Raw genomic sequence first — 9,799 nt, 5'->3', positions numbered from 1 at the left:
TCGGGCTACTGATTGGGATATATGTATATATATATATATATATATATATATATATATATATGTATATATATATATATACATACATATATTTTATTTTGGTTTTTTCCCTTTCCCTTCCCCCTTCCCCTTCCCTTGTGAAATTCTATATATTTTTAAATTGTATATATATTTCAATTGTAACATAAGTGTAAATATATTTATATATATCACTTTAGCTGTCTCTCTCGTTTCGGGTTTTCTTAGTTGGTTGGGTTTTTTTCTCCCTCTTCTCCCTGAGGTTTGGGGAGGGGGGGCTTCTGGTGGTAAGGTTTGGAGACTTGGCAGGGAGCCAGCTTCAAACCTTATCAATCAGGTTTCAGGAGAAGACCATCAGACCTGGAGAACATCCCTGGCAGTACACTGAGAGAGACCAATCATGGCTTACTAGAAGAGTGGGATGGAGAATCAACAGGTGATGAAGATGCTCTGAAGGGTAGCCCACGACATTGGCATCAAAAGACTGGTCAGTCAATAGAGTGAGAGGGCATGGGGTAAGTGTTAATGGAGGGTAATGGGCAGATCCTGGGGACTGCATGGGGGCCCCATGTCACGCTTTCTGGCTCACAGGGGCACAACAATGGGGGCATACCCCTCTTTCAAGTGGCAGGTGAGGGAAAGGAGCATCACTGCTCCTTGCCAGGAGTAAGGCTACATGGGTACTGGCTGTTTCCATTGTGTTGCAAAGCACTTCGCCCTGGGAGTTATTATTTACCTCCGATGGATGCTTTTATTTGCATTTTCTGCAGAGCCAGCTAGTCAATATGTGGGAAGAATATTTTTGCTTTATTTGCAGGAGCTAGTATACCTGGAGGTTTGACTCCAGCTTGCTTTGGCAGTCCAATAACAAGATATTAAAACTGTTATGTTTGTTATGTTAAAAAGCTGTGGTGTTTGTTTTAGTTTAAAGCTTACATTTTCTATAGTTCAGCATGAAGCTCACTGTACTTTATGAAAAATTTAAAAAAAACCATCAGCTCTCAGTGCTCTGTTTATGTATTGTTCTTTCAATCCTGTATTAAAGTCCTATTAAAAAATAGGAAGTTGCATAAATGAACTTGGATCTCCTTATTGTAAATGTGCTGAATGGGACTACCAACTCAATGAACCTTTAAAATACATTTTCTGACCTGTTTATCTTTCTGAAATTTATGTATGCTTTATATGCATGCTTAATTTAATTTCCATATTAACACTGTTATCTGTAAATACAAAGGGCACAAAGTCTCCCTTTAAGAGAGAAAGTAATAGATGGAATTGCACGAAATGGTAGCAGATGTTATTTTTCCTCAAAGAAATTAATTTAAATAAGTTGCATAGAAACCTGCAGAAAGAATTGGGGAACTGAGCCTATGCCTCTTTCACAAAAATATTCTGGCAGATGTGTTCTGGAAACATGGCCTATTATAAAATAATTGAAAACTCCAGTTTCTGTTCTGAGAGGCCCATTTTAAAATACAATTGATTTGATGGTGATGTACCCAACAGACTGAAGAACAGTTGAAAGCAAAGTCATTTTCCCAACCTGCAGAGAGTCCTGCCTGGATCTCAGAGGCCATTTGCTGTCAGATGACTTTCAAGAATTTTTAAATCTATCTTTGGCATTGCAGGGGAAAAATACGACTACCCCAAGCACTCAGCCGTAGCTTTATCAGCAGGTTGAAGACTGCATTTCCATAGCAGAACTTCTCTCACTGAACAACTAATATATCTTTCAATGACATCTGCACACATACATCCTGTGATGGCTTCACTGAAATATCACCTCTGCTCAGGTGAATATTCATCAGGTTCCAATTTTCCTATGCCTGCCTAGTCTCAAACTGCAATGATTGCTTTTTTTTTTTTATGCCTGAAATGTGTTTTCACAATGTTGCATGCAACCTGGAAGAGAGGTGGCTCTTTGTGCAGTCAGCTCTTTTCTCTCCCATCCCATGGCTGCCAGGAATCTCAAATATGACTGCACCTTGAAGACCAATTAGTGCAACAAGAAATAGAGAAAAGAAAGATATGGTCTGCAGGTCATATAATAGGGGAGCGAGACAAAAGAATGCAGATATAGGTTGATTTGATTTTTTTTTTCCTTTCCAAACCAATATAACCTGACATCCAATTGGACAGGAAGGAAAAAGGCAGGAGAGTTGTGTTGTTGAGAAAAAGTAGATAGAGAAGCAGTTCTCTCTGTTCCCAAGAGATCTAACAGCCCATCTATACACCACAAGGTAAAAGATCCCATCATCCTGCTCCCTGCTAGTATTTCTGATCTGGGCCTCAGCTCTCACTGACTGACACATCTCTGTTTATTCAATTTAAAGGTCTCATCACCCTAAGCAGAAGCAGAGTACACTCCAGAAATATCCTCTCTGTCACTGCTTCACAAGACTGATGAGAAATTCAGCCCTTCTTGCCTAAGATCGCTTTCCCATCCTTTTATCATTACAGGCAGATCCAAAAAGTAAGCTCAGCTGTGTCAGCTTCAAGTTCCTTCTTAACATCAGCACTTGTCAGGGAAATAGAAAGTGCAGATTTCCTGGTGCTTATTACAGGAGAGAATCCTCTGGTAGCCCATCAAGGCCCCTCAGAGGAGTCTCCAGCTAGCCCACAACAACTGCCCTCCCTATATGCAGAGAACATAGAATCATAGAATCATAGAATCAGCTGAGTTGGAAGGGACCTCCGAGATCACCAAGTCCAACCCTTGATCCACTACAGCTGCGGTTACTAGACCATGGCACTGAGTGCCACATCCAGTCTCTTTTTAAAAATCTCCAGGGACAGAGAATCCACTGCTTCCCTGGGCAGCTCATTCCAATGTTTGATCATCCTCTCTGTAAAGAAATTCTTTCTAATATCTAACCTAAACCTCCCCTGGCACAACTTGAGACCATGCCCTCTTGTCTTGCTGATAGTTGCCTGGGAAAAGAGACCAACCCCCACCTGGCTACAACCTCCTTTCAGGGAGTTGTAGAGAGTGATGAGGTCCTAGAGGTAAGCAAGACACCAGGGATTCCATTTTTGTCCCTTGGCAGTGGTCTTCCATGAAGACTTGCCCCTCCTCAGCTTTCTGGTTGTGGCTCCTGGACATGCTTGTGAAAATTGCTCCCAGGGACAAGATGGCCGGTCATTGCTGCTCTACATGGGAGGTGAGAAGCAAGTTCCACCTCTGGAGGAAAAAGAATGGGAGAAGCAACCCAGTGGGACCACGGCAGGAAGATGCTGCCTCCACCGTCACTACCAATGGACTTTCCTCTAGAGACTGGGGAAGGATTTGTCATTCCTACCTCTGAGATCTGTAAATCATCAAGAACTTGCTATAGGGGGAAAGCAGCCAAAAATGTGCAATCAAATATCCCACTCTTCTTGTCTCAGTTGCTCAGGAATAGAGGACTACAAAGAGAATCACTTAGGTCCCATTAAGGGCACAGCTGGCAGGAAATATCGTGTCAGCCCTGATAATCTGAAAGTGTAATGGATCAGCTTGGGACACTTCAGGCCTTTGGAGCATGTAAAACACTGACTGACTCAGTTTATTGCATAGTAGCAGCAGTTGCATAGAAGGGGGTAAGAGGTTAGGGATGCAGTTTCTGTTTTAAAAAAGTGATATACTTAACAACTCCGTCCAGAAAACGTGTGGTAGCATAAAATTGTGACTTGTCATTTATTTTTCCAATGTATTTTGAACATTGTCCATCAAAACAGCTTTGCAGTTTAGCAGAGGTTTAAAAGCATTTTATTATATGTCATAATAAAGATTCATCTTTAGCATCTTGTCACATATTCAGAGGAGATAGCCTCAACCTTGACTTTTCTTTCAGCAGCACCTCATTCCCTAATGGCATATTCTCTTTGTTCACATTTTAAAACTGAAGTGCTTAGCAGTAGTTAGAGACCAGCAGGAGCAGCCTCAATCACAAGGAGAAAGCAATAAACAGGCTCAAGGATTTGGATAGAAAGTAAGGGATCAAAAGGGAAAAAAAAAATCTTTTAGTATAATTGGAAATAGGTTTACTGCATTCCTCTCCTTGAAACTGGATTATCACATTTCAGAAACAGCATTTTCAGACCTATTTCTCATGGCATTTTTCAGTCTTCTTGCTAGGCTGGGACTCAACTTCAAGGTAAAGTCTTGGAGGCAATATATATCTCATGCGATACAAGTTATTTTTTCTTGTTCTCTGGTTCCTCAAGTGTGTTTAATGCAGTTTTCCCAACTAAATCCAGATGCCCAGTATCTGATTTTCTTAAACTTGTCAGTCTCTCAAAGGCACAGCTCAAAAGATCTCCTCCAGCAAAGCATGGCTTAAAAATGTGAGTTATCACAGTGACTTTAGCAAAAGTTCCACAAGATTAATCTTTGATTTCTGTGATTTATGGGATTAAGGTCTTCATGTGCTTACTGTTTTACAGACTTCAATACCACTATATGGTCCTGAAATATATGAATTGCACTGTTTTCAAGCAGAGACATGGCAAATAAGTATCTGACCAGACCTATTATGGAGGAACACAGTGTTTTCAAAGTCAGTGGGGCTACCCAGACTCATCTGACTTTTCCAGCTGCGGGTTGTTCTGCTCATGCACAAAAATGAATTAACTCCTAGCTCTAAAAATGCAGTGTTCTTATGAAAAAGAAAGAGGTCTCAGGGTTTTGGAAAGTTTGTCTAAGCCTGCAGGGCTACTGCGGTACAAGACCTGGGTGGTCATACCCTGCGGCTTTGCTGCATGTTCCCTGAGTGCTATGACCAGAGCTGACTTGGTGCCAAGGGGAGAGGGTAGCATGGAAATTACAGCAGCTTAATCTGTATTGCTTGCAAATAGGTGAAGGGGTTGCCCTGAGCTGAGTGCCTAAGTTGCTGCCTGTCCCACAGGCTTCTCCTGCTACTACAGGCAGAGCTGGGCAGGTCAAGTAGAGGAGGCAGCAGCCCATGCAGCAATACCCACTGCCAGCCCATATCCCTTGAAGCATGAGCAGGGAGCCCTGCATACTGATTTTCCTGCAGCCCCCGGCCCAGCCTGGCCCTCTCTCCTTCCTCTCCTAGGAGGCCTGGCCTGTTAGTCCATAGGAGGATAAGGTGTTGATGTCATCAAAGATGTGTGAGACAGTGTGCATACTCAGCTCCCTGAGCACCTCAAATTTCTTTCAACACCTCTTCACTACAATGATCCCCCTGAAACACCTTGCACACATGCACCTTACCCTTTGCCACAATCATTCTGTCCTTCTTTTGCCCCAGGCATCGTGACTCAGAGTCCACTGACTCTCTTCCAGGTCTCCTAATCCCCTTCCCACTATTCCTAGCCTTCCCTGTTTCATTTTAGCACTGGCATGAAACTGCATTTTTCTTACTCTGTCAAGAGTTGTGTCTGGTTCAGATAAAATCAGTTATTTGCACTGCCTGAGGAAAAATACTCTGAAAATAATTAGTTCTTCCTTATTTTCAACCCAGATAATTCTGTACTGAGTTTAGGGCTCAGTGCTGAATGTGGTCCTCAGTCAAAGGCAATTTCTGCTTCAGACTGGAAAGTGAAAATTCAGTACAGCCTTCATGAGAACCTATAAATTATCCCAGGTTTAGAGAGAAGCTTTATGGACCATTCAATCCACTGGGCTGCTGAACTAGAAAAATGTATAATTTTACAGCACTTTCAAGCAAGATGAGGTTTGTCTGTTTTGCCTACAAACCTCTTACACAGCTTCAGCAGTAACACAAAGTCCTGAACTAATGAAAACTTGCTGAAGGAATGGCCTTTTGCCAGTTTGTACCATCTGAGATGAGCTCTGTCCAGTATATATAATAGCAATTATAGTGCTGGGTGCACTGTACATCTGACAAAATGAGCTGTGGTATAATCAATAAACTTAATTACCTATCACAGCCTGCCCACGGAGTACACAATTTTAATTCAATTATAACTACCAAAAAATGATACATAGCAGGGCAGATATATTTATCATTGAGGTCTAAATCAGCTGTGCATGTCAAGGCTGACACTTAAAAATGGAGACGTTTATAGTTTCTGGAGCCCAAAGAAACCCAAATAAAAAGGCACATTCTTTTCTTCTCAAAATAACTAAAAATGATGTGTCACCAGTGGAGAATTCTCTGCCCAGAAAATGAGTCCAAAACCACAGTAAGCAGCACATTGCCTCCCCAGAGACCTGAGCATACAAATCAGAGAGGGGAGGAATCACATCTCCAATGAAGCAGCCAACAGAGTCCTCTCTGCCTCCACTACCCTGGTGTCCAGGATGCAGCAAATAGGAAGATGCCTTCTAACTCAGTGGGGCCAGAAACAGTCCCCAGCCGTCCTAGCACAATACTAAAACCAAGAAGCCCTGGTCACAGCTATACCAAGTGCAAAAACTTTCCACGTTTGTTCTCACCTGGGAGGTTCTGGGTTTCATATTTAGGGATCATATTAATCTGTACATCTGCCCCTGAAGGTAAGCAAGTTTCAACAACTGTCTCAGTTTTTAGTGTTCATGTAGCATTTACTGTGAGGTGTGACTTAGACCCTTCATTTTTTTCTCCTTATCTTTCTCTCCCCAACATCAGGAGCAGCTTTTGTCATCTCCCTTATGACTTGGAATGTGAACAGGAGTGCAGGTTACGTACTCTTGCTCCAAATATGTCTTTCCTATGACAAATACACCGGGATGTTACACCCTGAGGAGTTAAAAATTACTAGCTGGCAAGAAGCATAAAGCTAATATCAGAAAAATTAATCAGGACCAACAGCCAGGGGATTTGCTGCACAATTTAAAACCAATGGTGTGTCCTGGCCACCAAGGCAAATTCTTAAGTATTGCAGGTATCATGTCCCATAATCATGTTCACAAACGTATTCATGGCCTGTTCATACCCTTTTGGTCTTGTGCAAGTGCTTCGACATAACAGCTGTTTTCCTTCCCTGATGTCTACACACAATATGTTTATAGGCAGCAACCAGATCCTTTGTTTTGCCAACTTTAACAAGGCAAGCTCCTCCTCCTTCTTCTAAGTGAGGCTGTCTGTTTCCTGTAGCACATTCCTGGATCTGTTTCAGTTGATTTTGTCTTTTGTGGATGTGGGATACCAGGTTGGCATGGACAGATTGAGGTCTTCCTGGTGCCTTCTACACCAGCATGGATCTTCCTCTTTCTCTTGTGCAAATTATCTGGTGTCTGAAATGCTTTGACTTTGGTTTTTTTGCTACAGAACTAGGTGGTTACAATCACTGTTAAGTCCAGTTTGACAGAAATCAGCCCATGCCACGTCTCCAGACACTTTCCATCTCAACCTCTGCTTAGGTCATTCCAGAAGCTGTTTGCCTGAGATTTAGTCTTGCAAGGATGAGTTAATCTCCAGATTAAAAATGTCACCTTGTTTCTTTCTTCACCCTTAGGCAAAGCCTGTTTTAAATCTGTTTGGATATCTGACATGGAAGTGGATATCATTTGCTGGTTCAGTTGTTGCTGTCTAGTGCCAGTGATTGTAATGCTGCAACACTTCAGCCACCCTGGAAGGAGCCATGGCTGCCCCATAGAGGTGAGAATCCAGTTCTCCAATTGGCATTGTCTTTTGCTCCTAGCGTCTTAAACCAAAGCCAATCTTCATCCATGTTCTACTCCCATAGGCTTGACTCATCCCTGCTCCTGCGTCTGTCTCTTTGGAGAACAGACTTTTCTGCACGGGACAGATATATCTCATTTTTTCCTGCTCCCACTCCTGAGTTGGCTGTGGGAATAGAGGAAGCTCAGCAGCTATTTCTGCTGGAGGACCCTGGGTGGGGCTTCTGAGAAACTCTGCCCAATGTACCAGGAGCTGGGACAGACAAAGGGTCCCTGAGTAAATGAAGCCGAGGGAGGCTTGTTCCCTATGATCTCCATCTCTCCAGGACAGGGGTACCAAACACCTGCCCTATTGGTTCACTTTGTAAGATGGTTTATGTGCTTCATAAATTCACCTTCATCAAGCAAAAAGGCTGTCTTCCTGCTATGTATCAGCTGTGGATGAGGTTATCAAGACAGTTTGTAGAATTTCAACAAGCCACCAGAGCAAGATTCAATTTTCTTCTTCCCCATTCTGTTAGTTTTGAAATGTAAACAGACATGAAGGCTACAGATTGTCTTGGCTTCACTCAGGTGAAGCCCTCAGCAGCACTGGGCATCATGGCTGATGTAAGTGAATGGCATACCTTTCTCTCCCTTGCAAATCCTCTGCTTCTGCAGAATCTGACCCGTCATTAAAAGAAAAGATGAAAAATAAAGAAGAATTTACAGCCTTTTTGATTACAAATTAACACACAAATATAAGCAGAACATAACTGATGCTGTGCAGGCTTCCTGCCACTCCTGGGAGCCTGGAACAATGGCTTGGAGATCTATGAAATTTGCTGACCTTGTTAATGCACTGGCAGCAGTAGCAGGAATGCTCGGCAATAACCCCAAGCCTGCCAAAATCATAGTTTTACATTATCAGGAGGGGTGTGAATGGAAGTGGAGCTAGAGTCCTATGGAGGAGAGGGAGTCCTTGCAGGGAAGGAATGGCAGAGGGAAGAAGGAGAGTGGAGGTAGATGTCTGAAGTATTGGCATTGCTACTTCCTCTCCTGCCCGAGTCCCTTGGGGCTCTCTGTCTGGAGGGTATGTCCTGTGCGGTTACACTTGGTCACTGGAGCGAAACTAGTGCTAACAATCAGTTACTGTGTGGTTGCCCTGTTACTCTGCCTGTCCCTGCTTCCCCATTTCTCTGACACCAGCAGGACATGATTGCACCTCCAAGGTTAGGACAAAGACTGATACTTACGGAATACTCTGCAGACACGGACCCAAGGACCATCCGAAAGCACCTGGTGGCTCAGACTCAAGGTCTTCCCCATTCTTTGTTACTATGAACCAATATGCTGGATGCAGACTAAGATCTAGAATAGTCATGGTCCTTTCTAGATACTCTAGGAAGAGCTAAAGACAGAGCAAACAGGGAAACCCAGAGAAGCATTCTACATTGCCATTTCTTTCATTTATTCACCTTTCATCTGTGGCAAGTAGAAAGGAAGGAGATGAAATTTGGGGGAAGATCTCATTAGTGACGGTTGAAGTGTGTGTTTAAGTCCTTCCTTGCACCACATGCTGTCCCAAGAGAGGTACAAGGAAAGGAAATGAAAGAGGCAAGAGGTACTTTGATCTGTAGGAATTGGAGGAAAGTTGGGAAAAAGGATGTGATTACTTTTATGTTTATAAAGATTTTATGCTTGGACAATATCAGTAAGATTTTTTAAACAGAGGATAAAAGAAGATGAGTCAAAGAAATGTATTTTGTTCAGAAGAATTTTCGATAGCAGGTCATATGGCAGAGAGTCTGGAGTATATAACATAGCAATGGTATGGAGCCTGGGATGGCTACTCTGAGATGCTCTCAAATCAGAGGTGGCTGGAGGGGTTTCTCAACAGACTTTGGGCAGGAAGACTCAAAATGTGTGCAATTGCAGAAAAATAAATGTACTGGATGTGTGATGGGGGAGGGAAGAGTCAGATCTACCCAGAGCCTATCAGTCTGGTAGCAGATGAAATGGCTGGGAGACATTAGCCAGGTTTAAAAGAAATTGTGTGAAGAGACCTGCAGATAAAACTAACCTGGCACTTCTGCTCTCAGATACAATGATATATTTATGGTGATTACAGTGGATGAGCAATGAATGTTTGGGTTTTATATTTTCTCTCTTGACATCTATTCTGATTTGTAAATGATAGACGAACACTCTACTGATTAGAGGATTATATGA

The sequence above is a fragment of the Chiroxiphia lanceolata genome, chromosome 3 (genome assembly GCF_009829145.1).
Source record: "Chiroxiphia lanceolata isolate bChiLan1 chromosome 3, bChiLan1.pri, whole genome shotgun sequence".
In the NCBI taxonomy this organism is placed as follows: Eukaryota; Metazoa; Chordata; class Aves; order Passeriformes; family Pipridae; genus Chiroxiphia; species Chiroxiphia lanceolata.
This window is presented reverse-complemented; position numbering follows the sequence as displayed.